The sequence below is a fragment of the Lissotriton helveticus genome, chromosome 1_1 (assembly GCF_964261635.1).
Source record: "Lissotriton helveticus chromosome 1_1, aLisHel1.1, whole genome shotgun sequence".
In the NCBI taxonomy this organism is placed as follows: domain Eukaryota; kingdom Metazoa; phylum Chordata; class Amphibia; order Caudata; family Salamandridae; genus Lissotriton; species Lissotriton helveticus.
This window is the reverse complement of record NC_136057.1, coordinates 413,326,595-413,350,948: the sequence shown is the minus strand read 5'-3', so window position 1 is coordinate 413,350,948 and position 24,354 is coordinate 413,326,595. Positions and strand designations below refer to the sequence as shown.

The 24,354-nt window shown below is 47.7% G+C and overlaps 1 protein-coding gene across 1 annotated transcript in view; it reads left to right on the top strand.

The window, feature by feature from the left end:
• Positions 1-24,354, top strand: part of OVCH1 (ovochymase 1) — a 1,371,455-nt gene that overhangs the window by 273,595 nt on the left and 1,073,506 nt on the right. The gene's annotated exons all lie outside the window — the stretch shown is intronic.

Genomic DNA, 24,354 nt, shown 5'->3' with positions numbered 1-24,354 from the left:
GAGGGGCAAGGATGGTATCGGCAGAGCTGGGTGTCGACTTGGGAACGGGGAGGACAAAACGGGCACACGGGGAAAAAGGGGTTTGCATCTAAGGGCCGGAGATCATGAAAGGAAAGCAGGGAGGCGTCGTGCTGGGAACAGGATGAGGGCCTGGGGCAGAGCAGCGCCGGAGAGGGGTTTATGACTCAAGGCAGGTGCAAGCAGGGGGTGGTCAGCGTGCGGGCTTAGCGAAGGCAAAGGGCTATGTCAGGGGCCAGCGGCATGCAAAAGGGTTTGTTCTGATCGGGGCATCTTAAAATGGCAGGCGCGCACGACAAAAGTGTGGCATCAGGGAAGAGGCAAGATGGCGCAGATAATGTTCACCAAAACGCACTAATTTTCCACATGTGACCATTGATAGATAGTGAGTATGGGTTTGGTTTGTAGATGACGGTGTTATTCTCTGATCAGAAAGATGGTTTATGACCTCTTCTAGTGCGCCAACAAAAAATAATGGAATTTATATATTTGATTTGTCTGATGCAATTTAGAAACCAAAAGAAGTGGCAGTTGTAAAGTGTCAAGCCCATACGCCTGCCAAGGATTTGGTCACATTAGGAAATAAGTATGCTGACCATATGGCAAGGTATTGTGCCTTGCAGTAAGGGACTATCGCTTAGGAAAATGAAGATTACAAATATTTGCAAGTGATGCTACAAAAGATTCAAGCAAAGAAAACTATTTCATGGATTCATTGCATGATTCTTTGGCTACACTGATGATAAAAATTAAAATAGATACAATTGGGTTACAAAGAATTATCAGAATTTCTATGTAAATAAGGATCAAAAGTATATTCTGCCTAATCCAATGTTACAGCGTATGTGAAAATATTTGCATAATCAAGCTTATTGCAAGAAGAGGTAGACTTGTCAGGATGTTGAAGAGGGTTTGGGAAAATACAGGATTTCGACATGTAGCTGAAGATCTATGTGACTGTTGTCTAGTTGGCCATCTAAACAATATGGGTAAAAACTGAATAGTTATGAATCACATTTACAAATCAGAAGGCTAATTTATGTTACAAGCAATTTTTATCGAATTGACACTTTGCAATGGCTTTAAGTATATTTTGGTAATCTGCTTATTCTCAAAATAGGTCGAAGCATTGCCCACTAGGAGAGGAGATATTCTTGAAGTTGCCGAACTGTTATTGAGGGAGTTGATTTCCCTTTTTGGCCTCCCCATTTCTATTGAGACTGATTGTGGCGAGGGAGGGAAGATGGCGGCCGGTCAGATGTAAATGACCACGAACTCCTGACAACCGGCGGTCGCGTGTAACTCACCCAAACTGGTGTATTCAGTCGGACGAGTAGCCGAACATTGGGGGAATGAATGTCCCCCGGTAGAGGCTTAAAGAGGTCCGTTGCTGTCTCTGTGGGGCTTGGACAGCATGATTTTCTGCTGGGTCTGTGCAGCTGAGGGGTGGTCTTGGGGATGCCACGCTTCTTTCCTGGGTCCAGGAAAGCCAGAGTCCACACAAGTTCTGCACTGCCAGTGCCAAGAAGACAGGAGGCTATAATCAAGAGAAGCAGGAGCAGAGCAACTCCTTTTCAAGGTCAGTCTGCAGATTATCAAAACAATACTTTGAAGTGGAGTACTAAGCAGGTCCAGCAGATGAGGTCAACTGATGAAATGGACGGATGGTAGGGTAGGGCAGCTGAAGACACTATGTACAGTAAACCTAGTTGAAAGCCAGTGGAAGAGGAGCAGGCAGTGGTCTCTTGCAAGATAATTGCAAGAATTGTAAAGGGGAGAAAAGACCATGCTGGAAAAATATATGCTTTAAGATCGGCCAGTGTCCCAGGAAACAACCATTAACAGAGGTGTAGGTAAGACAACAGGGCAGGGGAACAAAGATCCAGCTAATAAACACCCACAAACCACAAAGGATTTATTAGGAAATGGGCAGATCATAGTGAGAAGGCCTGTCAACGCCAAAACATTAGGATAACACCCTCCCTGAGGTTATTTCAGAGTTAAGTCCAACAACGATACTCATACCCCAGGTATGGAGCACAATCGGGTACAATGAAGAGCCCTGGAGGGAGAGAACTTAGAAGTTAATAACAGTAGTGACTGCAGAAAAAAATGGAACCAGCTAGAGACAAAGATAAATGTAACCGAATAGTCCAGATCTCAACAACAAATCAATGTATCCCTCTTATGACACCAGCGTTAAGAGAGCAAGGTGAAATTGAGGCAGAGACGTATGACGCTGCTACCATAAATCTTAAGCATTGAGAATGCTAGAAAGGAAGATGCCAGCAAAACTACAGAGGTCATGCAGGGAATCTATGTGAGGCAAACGCAATGAGTTGAGTGGGAGGACAGCATACGGTACAGGAAATGATAGCTACATTTTTAATGGATATTAAAGACCGTTTACAGTCTCAAACTAACCAGAGAGTTATCCAAGCAGTCTGCTCAAAGTTGGAAGGGTAGATCAATAGTTTGGCACTGCGCACTAAAATATTACAGAAGGAAGTACATGACTGTAGGTTACAAGTAAGTAGCAACGTGAAGGAGATTCATGGCTTGAAGCAGAAAGAGCAGGATCTAACAGGGACACTGGAAAGGCTTGAAAATAGTGAAAGGAGGAATAACAACCCTGAATATCGCCGAAGGGGCAGAATGAACCAATATGAAAACATTTGTGGTGACTCTATTAAAAGAAGTACTCCCCCAGGCTGTTGAATCAGTCCATTAGGACTTGTAAATACAGAGAGTACATAGAGATGTTTTTAGAATGTGAATGGCCGTGGGGTCAAAAGGAAACATCTGATTTTTAGATATTTAATAGAGAGAAGCACATGTTGGGCTATTACAAGAAACCCACCTATTGGGGACAGAATGATGTAGAGAGCTGATGAGAAAGCAGAGCTGGTCTGAGCAGGTGATCGCACTGAAAAAGTACATTGCGTTAAGAGGGTACCAGTCACATTTGGGTCTTATACAGGCATTGAGGTAATAAAAAGCAAAAGAGATGATGGTGCAGTGAGCCATTGTCAATCAAGGTGCAGGAACATTGTTTTACTATAGCTGGTTATGGGCTGAACGTGAATGACAAAACACCTCTGAAGCAACGTTTTGTAGCCTTGTTGGATTTCTACTCGCCAATAATTATATGATGGGACTTTAATATTATTCTCAACAATGCTTTAGATAGGTCAGTGAGATCTCAGATCAACTTTCCTAGAACAGGAGCTCTGCTCTTCTCTCTGATTGAAGATCGTTTGTGCTATGCTTGAGGAATGAGAGAGGGTAAACGTAGGGATTATACCTTAAGTTAAAAATATGGCCCATATTTGAGGTTGAATTGTTGAATTCTTACTATCAAAAAGTAGTGAGATGAGTAAAATTCGGAGGTTGGAGCACTTGCTTATGCATCTCTCCAACCATGCTGCAATACACTAGAGTCTTACCCCATCAAGTCATAAAAGGACACTTGAGCGACTTTGGACAGGAAGCTCCTTCTCCAAACAGAAAATGTGGTGGAGATCCTTGTGGAATACACAATGATGCACAGCAAGAGTGACGTGATGTGGGATAAGTATAACGTCTATTTAAGGGGGATATTGCAGAGCTTAAAAATGTTTAAGAATAGAAGAGAGAAATTAGATGTTGCATCTAGAGGATGATTTAGCCAAGTTGGAAGGAGGGCTAAAGTTAGCTGGGGTAGAGGAGAGGGAGAATAAGAGCATAGAACAGGAGATTTGTCAACATCAAGCTGAGCTTAGTGCAAGAATAGAAAGGAAGGAGAGACAGCAATGGGAAGTTAGCAGACTGAGGAATTTTGAATATGGTGAAGGTTTTGGAAAAATGTTGACATGGATAGCAAAAAGATAGAACTCGGAATTACATTAGAGTAATACAAAATGGAGGAACAAAGGTACTGTTAGACAATCCAGGGATTGAATGTACATTTGAGAACTTTTCTAAAACCTATAATCAGAATTCACTACCATAGATTTAGACAAAGTGAAAGAAAGGTTGAGGGTTAACAAGTTACCCTTTCTACCCCTCAGAGCAACAAGAATTTTTAATTAAGAGATTAGTGGCTCAGAGGTGTTGGCAGCAATTAAAAAGCTAAAACGGGGGAAAGCAGCTGATCCGAATGGTATTCCGAATAAAGTTTACATTACGTTAGCCAATAGGATAGTCCTCTTTTGGAGAACCTTTTTTAAATCAATATTGTTGGAAGGTTCTCCCCTCCCACTATCTTGAAAAGAGGCAACTATCTCCCTAATTGTGAAACCAGTGTGTCGTACCAACCTATATCACTGTTAAACTGTGATTATAAGGTGTTCAAAAGTATCCTTGCTAACCATTTGAGTAAGATAATTGACAGCATGATACAGGACCAAAAAGGATTCTTTCTATGAAGACACTTGAAAGAGCTAACACACAGTTTGATGGGTGCTATTGATTTGGTAACAGCATGTTCATTACCTTTGACCATCTTTCCTTTCAATGCTGCCAAAGCATTTGACAGATTTAACTTGGAATATCTCGGGTCCATCCTTAACTACCTGGTAGTTGGAGGTGCAATAGGAGGGGATTTACGTTGAGTTGAAAGCCACCCGATGGTCTTAGTAAATGGCTCTTTATCAGCAAAGATAACCTTTATGTGAGGAACTAGACAAGGGTGCCCCCTATCTCTACTTCTTTTTGCCCTGTATATAGAGCCTATAGCACAAAGTTTAAGATGGAACATGGGTACAATTCCATTAGAGTGGGGGAAAATGAGTAGGAAGGATGTGGATGATCTGTTGGTATACATGTCAGATATTACATCACCACTCCCCCACATAGCACAGGAACTGGCTCGTTTTTTTTTTTTTGAGGACCTTTATTATCACTTCACATAAATAGAAGCATGGGCCTACAACCCTTCCGGCCGGCCACTAGTCAATTCGGAAATTCAGCAAAGCAATATAGAAAGATACAGCAACCCGTAATTCGGGGTCAGATACGTATCCAGGATATAACTCGTATTCAAGCATACAGGGTGATAATCAGGATTCAATAGGGTTCATTTTACAGTGAAGGAAAAAGAAAAAGAAAAAATAGCAGAATAATTGCCATACGGTCATACATGGTCCTACAATAGCAACATGAAACAGAAATCTGCAAAGAGTGCGAACACTCTTAAAGACATAGGGGCAAGGCATACGAGTCAGGATAAATGTAAACAACACATACAGGACGTGTCAAACAGCACCCCAGCCCCTAAAACAAAACAGACTGTAGGAAACATGAAAAACGACAACACCATGAAGAAGAAAAGACAAAGGGCCATAGAGACAAAGAAGGAACAAATAAACAACCCCCTTCCCCCTACCCCCCACCCTGCACCCCTGCAGAAGGCTACGGCCTACCCCCCCCCCCCCCCAGCAGCGTGCCTATCGCCCTAAAGGAGAACCCGAAATATAGAATAGAAAAAGAAGGAAAAAAAAAAAAGGTGGAGATGGGCCCTCGATCAAACCACCCGGCCCCCCCTCACCCATCGCGCATTATAAGCATCATAAAAGCAAGGTCAGAATAGCCACAGTAGGCAAGAAGTATCAATTCAATCAATAACATCCCCGTTGAGTGTCCCCCTAAACACCGTCAGCCAACAATGCGTTCCTCCATGTCCCAGACGGTATCACCCCTGGCCTTTTCTATCAAGAGTACCCACATGCAGCCAGTCATCAAGCGGCACACAGAGCCGTGCGGAGGATCCAATCGATCCGGGCGGACCGGGCAGCGCCATTACTCCATGGGACCGTAGCCCCCAAAACCCAGCCGAATACGTATGGCGGAAATCAGTCTGTCAGTAGCGATTCCCGAAACATCCCCCAGCCCAAATACAGTCTCACCAGCCAGGAAGAGAGAGTCACACAATCCAGTAATCGTTGAAACGCCGCCGGGGCAGCCCAAACTATGGATCGATGTCGTTTCTTCAGCCGCCGTACAGATAAGGGCCCCGACGAGTCCCTCACACATACAACAGGGCAATCCAAAGCGGTATCACGGACCGGGTCTGTCGGCGTCTCCACGAACGTATGCGCAGCTGGGACGTTTGTAACTGACGCAGAGGCGGGCACATCAGCGCTTCCTTGAGATTGAATCATGCCCATGTGGAGCGGCGGGACAACAATGGCGGCCATCCTTCTTCCCAGATCCCAGGCGTCCCGGCTCAGGGTCATACACAGGGTTGTCAACGCAGCCAACACATCTCTGGACGTGGGCTCTCCCTCGTGATGCCAGACCCCAGGACTCCCCCACACAACGGACTCTCTGCCCGGATGAGGTGTGCGTAAGAGGGTGCCATCCGCCATCGCAGCCGACCCGGCCTCGGCTCTCTCCACCTCACCTCTGGACCGGGCCCCACACCAGGTAGGGACAGGATTCACAACGGGAATCTCAAAAGTCAAGGCAGGCCTCTCAGCGGAGAGTCACCAAAAGGCCAAAAACTCCGCCGCCCCCTGGGGGCCACACGCCGACACTGGGAAAAGCCGCTAGCGGGCCCGGACAACACCGGAGTGGGGGCCAAGTATCATGCACTCCCCTCGACCCAGCTGTATCACACTCCCGACATGGTTCTCCGCAAGTTGGGCTGGGTCGGCACTGTCGCCATCGGCCAGCAGGTCGCCAGTTCCCTCCGGCCGACTCCTCACCATCACCAGAGGCCGCTGTTGCCATAGTCGCGGACGGCCACTCTTCACACTCGAGGCACCGGTCCCAGCTCCGTCGAGGCCGCAAAACATTCGGGGACACTTCAACGGGTCTGCAGCAAGCAGAAGCCTCAGGAGCAAACGGTAAGTGAAGACTATCCTTCGCCTACAGAAATATGCCGTTACGGCCCAGGATAAGTGCCAGGATGTATGCGCGGGGTGAGAAGGCTCACGGAGCCGAGCGTTTACGCAGCCATCTCGGTCGCCATCTTGGCTCCTCCCCCAACTGGCTCGTTTTTGAAGCTTCTCAGATTATAAAGTCAATGAAACCAAGATTGAGGTAATTCTTTGGAATGAGGTGGTGGAACCAGCAAGGACATTTTAAGATCCTTAGTCCAAAATATAAACAGTTGTTTGGAGACAAACCAGGAGAGAGTGAGAAAGTAAGTGGACAAGTTGATGCTAAATGGCAATTCCTACCTCTGATGATACACAGGCAGGTCAATATTGTGAAGATGATTATACCGCCAAAATGTACTTTTCTATTTGATAATATTCTGCTTATCTTTGGGAATAAAGCCCTCAAATATTCAAGGAAGAATACTATTTATTTGAGTTTCTAAAGGCATTTGGCTTTCATGGAAAAAACTGAAAAGGAAATGAGATAGATGTTCTATGGTTTCAAGCATAGTTCTGTTCCAGAAAAGAATCCCTGCAACAACTGAAAGATCACATGCAGAGCCAATCATATGAGCTGCTTTAGTGGAACAGATTTGATTTCGATTTTTCACATTGACAAGAACTGAGATGTAAAGCTGAATGAAAAGGAAATTCAGAGAATTTATTCATGATGAAAATGACCGAGATCAAATATGGTAAATATTTCAGAGATACTACAAATCAGAGCTGAAACGAATAAGAATGCTGTTTATCGTGTTTAAGAGTGATTTTGTAATGGGATATAATGAGAGTAAGAAAAGTGGTGAACTTCAGAAGAACAGGAGACTGCTTTGGAAGAGATTACAGAAGAAGAAATTAGGTTATTGAGTTTACATTTGAGAATGAAACGCAGAAACAAAAAGTCATATGTGAATAGAAAGGCATAGGACTATGGGAGGAAGGAAGGCAGAATACGTTGGTGGTTGAAGCACATGTGACCTATGCAGTTAGTATAGTTTCAAACTGGAAAAGAACCTGTAATGAGAGGAATGTATTTTGTTTGTGAGAAGACTGCTTATTTTTAGTTGGCCAAAGAATTGGGTGGATTTCTTTATTTAGCTTTATATTTTCCTAAAATTCTTCAAGTGGAAGAATTGAATGAGGAACCTAACTTTAGAAGAATGAAAAGTTTTGGGCCAGTTTTCCTGGACAGATTGGGGGCTATTGTACCTCCTTTAGGAAAAGCTGTGAATGATGTCAAGATTAGACGTTTGTCTAGATTTGCCATTAATTTAATACAGCAGTCGTTTAAGCTTGTGAATGTAGAGATGTTGGCAATTGAAGTGATGGTAATGCAGAAATTATTGCCTTTGATAGTGTCTTGGCTAAGGAGAGCAGAGCCTGTTAGGTAATTGGGGCAAAGAAGTGTTGTACTTATGTCTAAAATTATAGTGGAATGATTGACTCGTACATTATTAGCATAATTAGCCTGACCTTTCAAGCTATTCATTGGAGGAGCCAGGTGTCTTGGAAACGTTGGGCCCCTGGATAAATAAGATACAGAATGGTTTTGGGAGAGTAGGTGAATGGCTAATTAATGTTAGTGATGGACTTCTGCAAACTATTCTAACACCAATAATGTTTGGCTCAATTTCTTTGTTTTTCTCATGTATAACTTAATTTCTTGCCTTTGTTAATGCCATACCCGCTCATTGTACACTTTATTATTTTTCAATTGCCTGGAAATGTAGGGGATGACAGGACAATTAGGAGTAGGTTAACTATCTGGATTGAAAGTTCTATTTAATGAGTTGACTGGAGGATTATGTTCGGCGAACTAAAAAGCTGAAGACTTATAAGACTAATGCTTAGTTAAAGTTATTTATGGGATTTTTAAAGATTATTAAAATAACCAAAGTGGGTAATTAAAATTTTTTGTTTGTGTGAAATTTGTTTTAATAATTCGTTCGTTCGATAACTTTATTTCGGCCTCAAAGGACCATAAAAGCACATAAAATGATACAATTAATCAATCAATCATAGCATTTATATAGCGCGCTACTCACCCGGAGGGTCTCATAGGGGTGGGGGGGGGAGGTCTGCTACTGCTCGAAGAGCCAGGTCTTAAGTTGCTTCCTGAAGGAAAGGTGGGCCTGGGTCAGTCGGAGCTGGATGGGGAGGGAGTTCCATGTCTTGGCTGCCAGGTAGGAGAAGGATCTTCCTCCGGTGGTGGCTCGGCGGATGCGTGGAACAGCCGCGAGGGCGAGGCTGGCGGAACGTAGCTGGCGGGTGAGAGTGTAGAAGGTCAGGCGGTTGTTGAGGTACCTGGGTCCCAGGTCGTGGAGAGCCTTGTGTGTGTGGGTGAGGAGTCTGAACGTGATCCTCTTGCTGACGGGGAGCCAGTGCAGGACTCTCAGGTGTCCGGAGATGTGGCTGTGTCGGGGGATGTCCAGGATGAGGCGTGCGGAGGCATTCTGGATGCTTTGGAGTCTTTTCTGAAGTTTAGCTGTGGTTCCGGTGTAGAGGGTGTTCCCGTAGTCCAGTCGGCTGGTGACGAGTGCCTGGGTGACCGTCTTCCTGGTTTCGGTGGGGATCCACCGGAAGATCTTTCGGAGCATACGCAGGGTGTTGAAGCATGACGACGAGACGGCGTTGACTTGTCTGGTCATCGAGAGGGAGGAGTCCAGGATGAAGCCCAAGTTACGTGCGTGGTCCGTTGGCTTGGGGGCTGTGCCCAGGGCAGGCGGCCACCAGGAGTCGTCCCAGGCGGAGGGCGATGATCCCAGGATGAGGACTTCCATCTTGTCTGAGTTCAGTTTCAGGCGGCTGTTCATCCATTCGGCGACGTCTTTCATCCCTTCGTGTAGGTTGGTTCTGGTGGTGGCGGGGTCGTTTGTGAGGGAGAGGATCAGCTGGGTGTAGTCGGCGTAGGAGATGTTGTTGTGTTGGCGTGCGATGGCTGCGAGGGGGCTCATGTAGACATTGAAGAGGGTGGGGCTGAGTGATGATCCTTGTCGTACGCCGCAGAGGACTTCAGTGGCCTTGGATCTGAACGGGGCAGGCGGACCCTCTGGGTTCTTCCGGTGAGGAACGAGCTGATCCATTCCAGTGCCTTCTCTTGGATTCCGATGTTGCTGTACTAGGGTGTGGTGGCAGACCGTGTCGAATGCTGCGGAGAGGTCCAGGAGGATGAGGGCCGCTCTTTCCCAGTTGTCGAGCAGGGTTCGGATGTCGTCAGTGGCTGCGATGAGGGCGGTCTCGGTGCTGTGGTTGGCACGGAAGCTGGACTGCGAGTGGTCGAGGGATCCGTTCGTCTCGAGGAAGGTGGCCAGCTGACTGACTGTCTTCTCGATGACCTTGGCAGGAAAAGGGAGGAGCGAGATGGGACGGTAGTTCTTGAGATCGGTGGGGTCCGCTGTTAGTTTCTTCAGGAGGGCGCTATGCTCTGCTTGCTTCCAGCTCTCCGGGAAGGTGGCGGTGTTGAAGGAGGGGTTGATGTCCCGGAGTTGGGGTGCGATGATGGAGTCTGCCTTGTTGAAGACGTGGTGGGGGCAGGGGTCGGTAGGTGATCCGGAGTGGATGGTGTTCATCACGCGGGTGGTGTCTTCGGTGATGACCGGAGTCCAGGCGCAGAGGGTGGTGGTGGGGGGCGTTGGCTCAGTGGTGGGGTGCGTGGTCTGTGCGTCGAAGCTGTTGTGTATGTCGGCGATGTTGCTGTGGAAAAACGAGGCGAGGGAGTCGCAGAGGTCTTGTGAAGGAGTGATGTCGTTGTTTCCGGCACTGGGGTTGGAGAGCTCTTTGACGATGAAGAGTTCCTTGCTGTTGTGGGCGTTGTTGTCCAGTCGTTCCTTGAACGCTGTCTTCTTGGTGGTGCGGATCAGCTGGTGGTGTTTGCGGGTGGCGTGCTTGAGGGCAGTCATGTTGTCTGTGGTCTGGTTGTTGCTCCAGGCTTTCTCGAGGGTGGCGCCGTTTTTCTTGAGTTCATCGGTGAACCAGGAGGCTTTCTTGCTGCCGGGTCTGCTGGGATGGGTCTTCAGTGGTGCGAGGTAGTCAGCGCAGATGGTGATCCACTGTGTGAGGTTGCTGGCTGATGCGTTGGGGTCCGTTGTGCTAGTGGGGGGGTTCTGGCTGAGGCAGGTGGTGAGCTGGTCGTCGGTGATCATGTTCCAGCTCCTGCGGGGAGCTTGTTGCGGGTGGTGGTGGGTCGTGGTTCTTTTGAAGCTGAAGTGGAGGCAGCTGTGGTCCGTCCAGTGAAGTCCGGTGGAGTGGCTGAAGGAGATGTGCTTGCTGGAGGAGAAGACGGGGTCAAGCGTGTGGCCGGCGTAGTGGGTGGGGGTGTTCACCAGTTGCTTGAGTCCAAGGTTGTTGAGGTTGTCCAGTAGGGTGGTGGTGTTGGTGTAGTTGTTGTTCTCCAGGTGGAAGTTGAAGTCCCCTAGGAGGATGTAGTCGGCGGAGGGGAGGGCGTGCGGGCTGATGAAGTCTGCTATGTCTTCGCTGAATTGTGTGCGTGGTCCTGGGGGTCTGTAGATGAGGGTGCCTCTGAGGGTTGTCTTGGGGTCGGTGTGTATCTGGAAGTGTAGGTGTTCGGCGGCGGTGAGGGTGTCGTCTGAGTTGGTCGTGATGCGGATGGTGTTCTTATGTACGATGGCGATGCCTCCTCCGGTCTGGTTGACGCGGTCCCTCCTGGTGATCATGTACCCGTCCGGGATGGCGATGGCGATGTCGGGGGCTGAGGAGGCGTTCGTTCATCCAGGTTTCCGTGAGGAAGGCGACGTCTGGTGATGTTGTGTCGAGGAGGTTCCAGAGTTCCACGGCGTGTCTGTGGACGGAGCGGGTGTTGAGCAGGATGCACTTGAGGTGGTTCTTGCTGGTGCTCGGCTTGGCGGGTGCAGTGCAGGTTCGGAGGCAGGTGAATCGGCAGGCTTGGCAGGTGAAGGGTCCGTGGGTGCGTTTCGGGGTGGCTTGGTAGCAGGCAGGGTTCCGGACGGCATTGAGTGCGTTGAGGGTGGCGGTGTCGTAGGTCCGTCGGGTGGTCTTGCATCGGCGGGGGCCAGGGGTTCTGGCGTTGGGCGCGGTCCAGGCGCGGACTGGCACAGACGGGCTTGCCTTCGGCGCACAATCGGCGCGCCCGCTGCACGTGACCGCTGCATGTCCTCACCGTCTCCATTTAAGGCGAAGTGGGAGGGAGGAGCAGCTGGGAGGCGGGAGCGGGGAGGACACAGAAGAAAGGGGGTGGGGCGACGAGATCACAGCGGCGGGAAGCGGGGAGCGGGGCTTTCACCTTTCACCAAGGGAGGCAAGACCCTAGACACAGAGGTACAAATATAACAAATGAAACAGCAGGGTAAACAGTGAGTGACAAGAAGGCAAATACCAGGGAAGAAAACGACAACAAGGCAAAAAACAGGGAAAAAACGGCAGATCGGCACAATGAGCAGCAGCGAGGGGGCACACACACAGCTGGGGGGGCCATGCGGCGGGGGGTGTCCTGAGTACAATGCAAATATTAAGACAATAAATATAGCATACTTATAAAATTCATTCACAGTGCAATAAAATCAAGTATATAATAAAGAATTAAACTATATTTCATTATCGAACTCCCATTTAACTGTGGCAAAATGCGTACTAGTGGCTAATCAATTTCCTGCGCCGATGCCAAATTGCATTCAGGAAACGTGACACAGCAAAAACGACAGGGGGATGGGTGTCATACTTTAGGGCTCTCATGGCATGAAAACACTGGCGAAATCCCAGGTTACAACAAATAGGGATTAACCAGTACTTACGTGCACCCTGGTACCCCGGGCAGAAAAAAAATACATGATTGATTGATTGAAAATAATTTATAACGCGCAAAACAATAACCCGGAGGTATCAAGGCGCCTAACCATAAAATCAGAAAGTAGAACCATTCATCCATTACACATAGGCTTGCAGGAAGAGGCGAGTTTTAAGTGCACCACGAAATGCCTGTAACGTGGGCAAGGACCTGAGATCCAAAGGGAGTTCGTTCCACCATTTAGGGGCAAGGGTGGAAAAGGCCCTACCACCCCATTTAGCTCTTCTTATGCGAGGGGCTGACAGAAGCAATTTCCCGGAGGAACGCAAGTTCCTTCCAGGGATGTAGTTGGAAATGATGGAGCTTACTCCCGAGTCACTGTTTTTTGTGATGACTTTATATGTCATACACAGGACCTTGAACCGTACTCGGTATTCTACCGGAAGCCAGTGCAGTGTTTTCCTGGCTAACGTAGCCGAAGTACGTCTGGGAGCATCTAAAACAAATCTTGCTGTGGCATTTTGAACCACCTGTAAGCGCTGCAGGAGGCTCTTTTTTAGCCCCGCGTACAGCGCATTACAGTAGTCTAACCGTGAGCCTATTAATGCCACAGCTACCTGTTTTCTGGATTGTAACGAAAGATATTTCCTAATCCTTTGCAGGGTGTGAATTAGGCCCCAACAGGTGGAGATGGTTCTGCTCACCTGTCCATTCATATCCAGGACTGGGTCTATCATCACCCCCAGATTCTTGGCAGATGTTGTGGGGGAAGGGCAAGCTCCAAGCGAGTTGGGCCACCAACTGGCTGACCAGATGTTGTTGTTCCCTCCGAACACCATCACCTCAGTCTTCTCCCCATTCAGTTTAAGAGAGTTCTGAATCATCCAGTGACCAACCGCCTCCATACAAGATCTAAACTTGGAGGCGGTCTGCACGTCTGAATGGGAGAGAGAGACGATGATCTGGGTGTCATCAGCATAGGAGACTACCTCCATCCCGAAAGATCTTATAAGTCTGGCCAGTGGGGTCACATAGATATTGAACAGGGTCGGACTAAGAGCCGACCCTTGAGGGACCCCACATAGCACAGGTCGGGATGGAGATAGAAACTCACCCAGTTTGACTCTTTGCTCCCTCCCAACAAGGAAGGAGGTCAGTAGATCTAAAGCTGCCCCCCCCCCACCCCCACGTCCCTCAGACGAGATGTAAGTACTGAGGGGGAGAGGGTGTCGAAGGCCGCAGTCAGATCCGAAAGGACCAGGAGGGTGGTCTGGCCCCCATCCACTGTCCTACGGATGTTATCGAGCACAATGGTGAGGGCCGACTCGGTGCTATGTTCCCTCCTGAATCCGTGCTGGGAAGAGTCCAAGCAGCCCTAGCATTCCACAAAAACCGCAAGATGCTTGTTCAGATGTGCCTCAAGCATCTTTGCCGGAGCGGGAAGCAACGAGATTGGACGGAAGTTTTTTAAGACCTCCGGGTCGAGGGAGGCCTTCTTTAGCAGTGGTTTTACCACTGCCTTCTTCCACTCCAAAGGGAAGACACCATTTCTTATAGCTAGATTCATTATTTCTAGCAGCGTTGGTAAAAGGGTCTCCCTACACTGCTTGATGATTTTCAGTGGGCAAGTATCCATGGGGGAACCAGATTTGATCTTATTAGTCAAGATTTCAAGATCCTTCAGAGTAAGAGGTGGAAAGGAGTCCAGGATGCCCAATGAAAAGGGGTCGGTGGCTAGCATATTTATCTCGGCCATGGCAGTAGGCACACTAATACAGGCTCTTTGTTTTTCAAGAGCTAGGTGGATGTCCTCTATCTTAGTGTGGAAAAAAGAGGCAATCCTATCGCATAAATCCTGCGAAGGTACGACGGGGTCAGGGGCTTGTAGATTGACAAGGGAGTCAACAATTTTGAAAAGCTCCTTCGGTGAGGAAAGCGAGGATGTCAGGGTTACAAAGTAATCCTGTTTAGCCTGCACGATCTCGGCCTTATATTTCCTGATAAGGAGTTTGTGAGCCTCTTTATTCTTGAGGTCCCAGCTAGAGTGCCAAAGCCTCTCCATCCTCCTCACTTCTTGCCTAAGGATCCTGAGGGAGTCAGAAAACCACGGGGCAGATGGTCTCTTCCTGGCTCGGCGGCGGGTCAGTGTTGGGGCCAGTTCATTCATAGCCTCAGTGATAACATACTCAAAGTGACCGACTGCGGTCTGTACATTATCCATGCCCGTAGTGGAAAGGCTAGCAGCCCAGGGCTCAAAAGAGTGACTCTTAATACTCCTAAGGTTTCTAGCTGTTTCCACAACGTGATTTCCCTTTTTGCCTCCTTCCTCCCTATCATACTCCAAATGAAATGGGACTGCAAGGTGATCAGACCAGGACAAGTGCAACGGATCCTTAGTGGTTAGGCGGACGTCATTTGAGAAGATTCCATCTAGCATATGGCCTGCCCGATGAGTGGCCCCGCGGACTAACTGCAAGAGTCCACAGGACGCCAGCCCCTCAGTAAGACTTAAAGTGTCAGAGGTATCATGTCGTTCTAGGTGGTAGTTAAAATCGCCAAGGATGGTAAAATTCTCTCGACCAAAGTATGGTTCCAGGGCATGCAGAAGACTGGAGGTAAAACCAGTTCGTGGGCCAGGTGGTCGATATAATAGAATACCATTAAGGAAAGGGCGCTGTACTTCCTTTATGGTGAAATAAAGGGCTTGAAAGCACTCCGGGAAGTCAAGAATAGGTACAATATGGCATTGTAAGTGATCTTTATAAAAGATCGCTATGCCCCCTCCCACTCGACCCTGCCTGTCCAGTCTAGCCAGGCAGTACCCTTCCGGGACTGCTTCAATTAGGTCGGGACCAGACGACTCTTTAGCCCATGTTTCGGTGACAAATACAAGGTCAGGCATTCTATCCAAAACCATCTCCCTGAACATTATCTTATTTTTAACAAGGGAGCGGGCATTAACCAGAATGCCTTCTACTCCCTTGGTCCTAGATGTGGTGGGATCCGAGTGGCCAGAGGGAAGATGTTGAGGGGAGTTAATAGGCTTAGGGTTGAGATGGCAGCCACATTGTAGGGGAGAAAGAAAATCGGCAGGTTCAAAAGAATGCATACAACCTGATCTGCGAGGTTTCAGGCGCAGCATTTCCTGCAGGGAGTAGCTATGGAAGGGTGATATAGTATGATCGAAATCCAGAGTCCAGCCGCCCAGCGCGTCCTCAGCGCGGACGGGCGCAGACGGGCAGGACTCTGGCGTGACTCCGGCGTTACTGCGGCGCCCACAATGCGCGTACACGCTGCGCGTCATATCCATACAGTTATGAAGGGCTCTAGTGAGTCCACGTGATAGGCTTCAGCCAGTAGCTGAAGAGCGACTACCTCGACCCACCCAAGATGGCCCCCAGGTCAACAAAGCGCTGGGACCGGGCTGCCCAAATGGCAGTGAAAGTGGCGTAGTGCCACAGTGTGAGGATGCGGTCCGTGACTAAAGAACACAGGTAGGGGGGACTATGAAATTTTAACAATTCTAAGATATATTTAAAAACAGGGGAAAAACCGAACTCAAATAAATAAGCGACAAAACGGGGCGGTTAAAAGTTATAAGTAGCCAGTAACAGCACGCTTCTGACGAGCAGCGCTATGTGCACAGCAAAGGTTCAAACAGGGAATGTATATCATCTTCCAAGGGATGTCCACAAGCTGGGCATTCTTTCAAATTACTTCTATCCCATTTACTGGAGAAAACTCTGAGGGGCAAAGTGCCCAATCTAAATTGCATACAGAGTTTGTGCAGGAAATACCACATCCAAAAAATCTTCCCTTCAATATTCTGCTTTTACCTCAAGGATCTCAGAGGTCAGTCTACCCACCCCAGGGCTCACCTGGAGGTTGGTTAGTTTGTAGTTCTTATAATGGCAAGTCACTTCAGCCTTGGTGATCTCCAGGCAAGCCACCTCTGGGATCTCCCAGAGCCCGGGTAGGCCTACTATACTACTAGTGGACTTTATATGGGACGACCACCTAATGTTTTTACCTCTCAGGGCATCCCATAAGTCCTTAAATTCATTTCGGTAGGACACGAGTTCCGGAACGGACCACAATCTTTTCCAGAATGTTAGAGGGCATGAAGACATAACTTCCTCGATGGGAAGCAACCCTAGGTCCATGAGCAATGAGACAAGTGGGGTGCACACAGGGAGTCCCATAATGTTCCTGATAAAGGTATGTTCAGTCTTCGCCAAAGTAGGCGAATTCTGGTGACCCCAGAGTTCGGCCCCATAAAGGGCTGCTGCCCTAGCCTGTACACTATAGATTTCAATGAATGGGGCCGCCGGTTTGAACTCTGACTCTCTGAGGAGCTTCTGTATCCCCCCCCCACCACTCTTGTTAGTTTGAGTGTGGCTTTGGCCAACTGCTGGTCCCATTGGAAGTGTTTGCCCAGGGTAATACCCAAGTATTCAAAGGTTTTAACTCTCTCTCTAAGGGGGTCCCTCCAAACAGCGGGTTCGGGCGTGTCTGCCTCAGGGGATTGAAGATCATAAACTTGGTTTTATCCAAGTTGATCTCCACGCCCCGCGAGACACAGAAAGCCACGAAGCCATCCAGGATACGCTGGATGCCCGTCGATGTCTTGGACAACAACAAGGTGTCGTCCGCGAATATCAGAGCGGGCACTCGTCCCGTGACTAGCCTCGGAGCATCTATGTTTCCCAGCCCAAGCAGGTGATCCACCAGGCCATTAATGTACAGGCTAAAAAGGGTGGGGGCCAGTACACAGCCCTGGCGGAACCCCCTGCCTGACAGGGAAGCGAGATGACAGTTCACCTTGTTTTCCACACCTCACCTGGGCGAAGTTCTCAGTGTGGAGCCTGGCTAGGACATGAAGTAGGTAACCCGGTAGGCCCAACTCATGTAATACCGTCCAGAGTTTATCTCTGGGCACCAGGTCAAACGCTGACCGCAAGTCTACAAAGATCATGTAGAGGCTGCCACCCTCTACAGTCACTGTTTTCCAGTATAAGACCTGCAGTCTAAATAGCTGATCCACAGTTGAAATTCCCAGCCTAAGGCCAGCCTGGAAGGTGGACAAAACCTTGTGTTCCTCCATCCAAGATTGCATCCTGCCCAGGATGGTGCGACCCATCAATTTTTGGGTGACATCTATAAGGCTAATTGGCCTATAGTTTAATGGTTTCAGGGGGCAACCTTTTTTGTAAATGGGAACAAGTTCAGCACCCCGCCATGAATCCGGCGGGTCCATGCCATCTAAAATGCCATTGAATAGAACACAAAGATAGGGGGCCCATATATCAGGCTCCAAATGATGCAGATCCCCAGGTATCTTGTCCAAGCCAGGGGCTTTATTCGGTGCCAGATTCAAAATTGCAGACTCCACCTCCGCAAGTATAATCTCCCAGGCCCCCTCCAGTCGATACTCATGGGGGGCGGGGGGGCCTGGGAGAGATCTCAGGTTCATCATTACACGGGAGGGAGTACAACCCCCTAAAATAGGACTCCCAAGCCAAAGCTTCAATGCTGGGTTCAATCGTCAGTTTTCCTTCCTTACTCCCAGAACTGACAATAGACCAAAAAGATTTGGAATCTTTGGCCTTGAGTGCTGTTATTAGGTCTTCCCAGTTGTCCGCCTCCTCCTACTCCTTTCTAGCCCTCTTCGTAGCCAACTTATACAGACGCCTATAGAGCTTGATCTTATCTTTGTCCTGGAGCCTGACCGCACAGACCTTATAATTAGTTTTAATGATGCATAGAGTTGCACCTAACATCAGTTGTCTGTCACTTAGAAGCATAAATAATGCTATGAATAGTTCTGCCACATTTTCTAATCACATCATTTTTCAAATGGATGAGATTTTTTTTCTGTTCAACCTGCTCCTGCTCATTCCCCCTTCCAATCAGTGTCACACTGCAAAGCCATCTTTCCCCCTTGTTTCCACAGAGCATCAAGTAATGTTAAATGTTAAAAGATTTCTAAAGCGCATGGCTGCCCATGAGCGTCCCAGCGCTGGCAAAGGATACAGGCGAAAAACATGAGGGAGAGATTACGGGTACAGCCAGGTCTTTAGAGATTTTCGAAATGGCAAAAGATTGGGTTGGGCCCGGAGATCGGAGGGGAGTGAATTCCATAATTTGGACGCATTATAGGAGAACCGCCGGCCTCCTGATCTTGCCTTTTTAATCCTGGGTGGCAGGGTTAGGTGGGCATTGGAGGATCGAAGGACTCTGAAAGTGGTGTATGGAAAAATAAGATCTTTGAGAATGGGGGGCGATTTCCCGTTGAGAATTTTGTGAGTTAGGCACATCGCCTTAAACTTCACTCTTTCCAGGACGGGTAACCAATGCAATGCTCTGATGGCCGGTTGGGCCGAGCAGCGACTCTTGGTGTTGGTGAGGATCCGGGCGGCGACATTTTGTACTACCTGGAGTTTAGTTGTTACTTTCCCCGGTGCGCCATGGTACAAGGCATTCCCGTAGTCCAGCCTAGACCAGATTAGGCCCTGGATAAGGAGTTTTCTTGACTGGAAAGGGAGCAACGGAAGGATCTTGCGGGCGGTGCGCAGGAGGCCGTAGCAGACTCCTGCTGTCTTCCTTGCTTGGGTGTACATGGTGAGGTTTTGGTCCAGCCACAGCCCGAGGCTTTTGATCTCGGATTTGGGGGTTGGAGGCAAGCCCATACACGGGGGCCAAAGAGAGTCCGGGCTGAAGTGAGCCTGATTCCCCATCACCAGTATCTGTTTTGTCACTATTCAGTTTCAAATGAGACCTATCTATCCAGCTAACTATATCCCTCAGGCAGGAGTGCAAATCGATGGAAGGATTTTCCTGCTGGCTGAGAGACAACCAGCTGGGTTTCATCTGCATATGTCAGCAGTTTGATTCCATGAGGGGTGACGATTTGTTCAAGAGGGGACATGTACACGTTAAAAAGCGTGGGGCTCAGGGAGGAGCCCTGAGGCACTCCGCAACGTATGGGGGTCTCTTTGGAGATGTAGCTGCCTTCCATCACCTGGAAAGAACGACTGTGAAGAAAAGATTTTAACCAAGACAGGGCGGTACCAGTGATCCCAAGATCTTTTAGTCGCTGAGCTAGGATCTGGTGATTGACCGTGTTGAAGGCCGCACTTAAATCCAGGAGGATCACTGCCACTGATCCTCCTGAGTCAATGATCTTCCTGGCCTCTTCGACGACCGTCACCATCGCTGTTTCGGTGCCCTGGCCCGGGCGAAAGCCCGTCTGAGTAGGTCTAAGTAATTCGTTGGATTCCAGGTAATTGGACAGCTGGCCATTGATACATTTTTCAGTCATTTTGCTTATGCAAGGAAGGAGAGAAATAGGCCTGAAATTGGTTACATTTAGGGGGTCCAGGGTAGGTTTTTTAAGTAGGGCCCTAACCATCGCCTTCTTCCAGCTGGGAGGCACCGTTCCTTCTGCTAGAGAGGCGTTGATCAAATTTACCATCGGAACAAGGATGGTGGGAACAAGGATGGTGGGTGCAGCCTGTTTTAGAATTTTAACGGGGGCCGGGTCACGCAGGGAGCCACTCTTGAGTGACTGAAGGATGGGGGACAGAGTGTCCTCACTGATAGGGGTAAACGTGTCAAGTTCCGTTTTGGAGTTCCGAGCCTGACTGGGAACCTAAGATAAGGAGTCCGTGGGGGAGAGCGGTGGGAGTTGTTGGAGTATATTTTGAATCTTGTGGTCGAAATAGATGGCTAACTCGTTACAGTGATTTTCCGAGAGGTCGTTCAGACATGTATGCTCCGGGGTTTTTAAGAGTTTTTTGACAATTTGAAAGGTCTCTCGAGACGAGCAGGATGCAGCAGTAATCTTTTTCATGAAAAAAGGCTGATTGTGCAGTTTTTAGGGATTTTTTATAGTTAAGGATAGCCAGTCTATAATCTCTCTTGCTGTTCGGGTCAAAATCTTTCCGCCACACTCTTTCCGCCACTCTTTCCGCCCTCTTACAGAGCTTTTTCATGTGGCGGACTTCGTGGGTGAACCATGGGGAGGTAGGTTTTTTTCGGTGTTTTAAGTACGGTTTTTTGGGGAGGACAGTATTGAGAGAGTTTTCGATCCATGAAGAAAACTCAACATCCGCTATTGCTGGGTCAGTTTCATAATTTGGCCTGGAGAGCTCTAAGGCCTGTTTCCAGTTACCAATATCCAGTTTGGACCAGGGGCGAGCCAATCTGCCGGGAGCTTGCTTGGGGGGAGGAATGGTCGGGATCCCCCAGCTAAAGGGGATAAGCAGATGGTCGGACCAGGGCAGTGGAATCGATGTTCTTACTTTAAGACCAGAGATGTTACATAGAATGGGGTCAAGTAGGTGCCCGAGAATATGCGTGGGTTGGTCGTTCTGTAGTTGAAGGTGGTGGGTTGCCAGATCTAGAAGCATATCTGAGGCGATGGTATCGTTACAATTGTCAAAATGGATATTGAGATCCCCTAAAATTAAAAAATTGGGCAGGGAGCTGGTCATGGCCGTGGAGCATTCCAGCAGGGAGCTTCCGAACTGTCCCAGGGCCCCTGGTGGACGGTAGATAAGGATTCCAGACGGGGATTTACATGGGGACATTTGGATGCTAAAGTGCACATTTTCACAGTCCAAAAGGGGGCTATCGTGAAATCTACACGCAAGATGGTCTTTGTAAATGATAGCTATCCCCCCCTCCCCTTGCCTCGGTCCAGATTTTGCACAAGGAATCCATGAGGCAAGGCCTGAATAACATCAGGGTCAGAATCTGGGGCAAGCCACGTTTCCGTAAGAAACAGAATCTCTAGTTGGTGCTCCTCTAGTAGCATATGGATTTCTTGGACGTGTTTGGGCAGAGATCTGCAATTTAGTAGGGCCATATTGATGATTGTCTGGGAGGCATGACTAGTTGTATTAGGGACGAGTTTGAAAGGGCAATGAGAACAGTGAGTGGAAGAGCTCTCCCCTCTGATGGAGTGGGTGCATAGAGGCAAGAGGGGCTGATTTAAATGAGACAGGAATTCTCTGGAGTAGGATAGCCTTGTCTGAGGGGGAGGATCCATAGTGCCTGACCCTCGGCCCGTTCTTGCGCGGACGGGCGCAGACGGGCTTACCTCTGGCGCACCTCCGGCGCACTCGTCCGCTGCGCTTCTGGCGGGTAGAGAGCATTTTGTAGTGCGAGGGCCTAAATCGCCCACGACACTAGAGCGCTGACCAAACCTTCCCAAAATGGCGCCTGCAAAGCTCTGTTTTGCCTGCCTAGTCCCGTGGTCCAAGAGACCCTAAATCGGCCACCGGTGGAGCGTGAGAGCTGGAGGAGTTACGAGGAAGTTGGCGGTAGGAGCTGGGTTATTTTAATAGACTGTGTCCAACTCACACAGCGTTCGAGTAAAATAGAGCAAAGTTAAAAATGACACAAGAAATTAAAGTTCTAGCAAATTTTTTAAAAAGTATAGCCCTGGGCTCCCGGCTTCCGCCTCAGGAGTCGCGAGTATCTGTCAAGTAAATGGCATAGATGGATTAGCAACATGTTTCAACTAAAATGTTTATTGTGAAGGAAGGTTCCATGATGTACCCAAAGTATCATTTTCAAAGACTGCCACTGAAGACTTGTTAGTGATAATTCTATGAGCCACTATTTAAGACATTTTTATTTGTATTTTACATCTGTGGAGTGCTGTTGCTGAGGAAGCCAGCAGAAGATTTCTCTTACCTTAAGAAATGGGTTGGTGCTAAATTGCGTAGTTTTAATAATTGTGTTGTCCTTTCCGATTTGCCAAATGCAAACCTAACCAGGATCTTACCAAGCTGAATTTGCAGAACACATTATTAGCCTGGGTTATGTCTATACATTCTTTGGGATTCTGTTCTACAAGCAATTCTTCCATTTTCTTTGTGGCTGACATGCTGTCAGTGCTCTTTATGAATTTGACACTTAGATTTTGTTTAGCTAGGGAGTATTTAGTTGTATGATTTTGCATTTATCTGTACTTCTGTATTAAGGCCTTAGTGGCAATTTTATGCATTTTTTCTCTGTATGACATTGTTAGCTATTCTGTAAAAAATGTTTTGGCCTATTTTGGATCCGGAACTCACTTTTATGCTTTCAATGTTTTATTCTGTTTGACTTTGCTAAATTATGTTTTCTTGATAAGGAGTGAAGTCTCTAACCACTAGATCAACAGAAGACTCTGGAGCCGAATTATTTTGGCAAAACATTTGGGGTGGTTAAATATTGGGGTTCAGGTGATTGTTTTGGTTCGACTCATACACTTTCAATTCGGCCACTGTACCCTCTGTCTATAATGCACAGTGTGGTGGCCAGTCTCTTTCAGAATTGAATAGCAGCTGATACAATTGCTGATATGAGCTAGGATGACCATGTGGGACTTCCTCCAATTCACACGTGTTGCTGGATGAGTGGAGAAGTCCCTCTGGCTGCACGGCTCTGGTGGGGTTACCATGTTTTTCAACAGTTCCACACGTGAACATGTACATCCTAGCAAACGCACAGTAAATGGGGAACATAGTTTTCTTTGTTATTGTTTTGATTTTTAAAAAGAATACTCGAACTACAGCATCCTGGTTGTGTGCAACAAGGAACACAACCAAGATTGCTGCCTAACCCCGTAAGATGCTTAAAGAAATGCTTCAAGAGCTTTTGGTGGCCTCTACAGGGAGCTTATGTCAAAATGTAACCTGCTTTAGGATTGCCCACTAATAACAATGACACATCTAAACCAGATCTGCCTGCATGTTGGTTTAGGTTTCCTAGGAGATCCTCTGGAAAATGTTCAGGCTTGTGGGCTTGCTTTATTGCTTCTGGAAAGTATTGTTAAAAACAGTAGTCCTTTCTTGTGTATAGTCAATTACCTGACACAACCTCTAGAACAGTGATTTTTAACCGTGACCAAATAAGTCAATAGGCCTTTTAGCTGTATTACTTGTGTACTATGTTTCAGCTGCATTTTCTACAAAGAATTTTGCACGTAATGGAAACTGGCAAGGTTTATTGGGTTACATAAACCTAGTAGATTAAATAATTGTTATGCCTGATTTGCACCCTTGTTAAACTTACAACGCCCATTAGGAGGTGTTCCAAACTGTTGATCTCACTGTCATTTTAGGAATTTGTGCATAGTATTTGTGTGCCTTAAAGTGCGTTATCAAGCAAAAGTAGTGGCACGCTCTGATCTACTATACAACAGAACATACCTGTTTAAGACTTGGCCAGCTCTTCTAAAAGGGGTAGTTTGAAGGTGGACCTGCTAAAAAAGGATACTTTTTAAGGTGGCCCTAGAGCACCACAAGCCAACGGCCACCATTGATGATTGGCTCCCACACACTTAATGCCGTGGGTCTCCCAAACTGGATTTCACACAACATGCATAATAGTGTGGTACGTGAGAGCCTGTGTTGTCTACATCCTTAGTAATGAAAACTAATCTGACCTAAACTCTTTACAACTTGGGATTCCCTAGGGAAAGATTTCAGTATGAGAATACTGAGTGAGTCTAAAACTATGTAATCCCCTCACCTCCCTTTTCTACCTCCCGAGATTGCCTGTAAAAGTAATTGGAGATATTTCATTTATTTAGATATCAGCAGTGCAGCAATGTGCAGTGGCGCCAGGCTCAAGAATCGAAGGGACAATTGCACCTAAGATATGATTGCTTTGACTATGACCTTTGCTACTGCAGTGGAACGTGTTGAAATGTTAAGC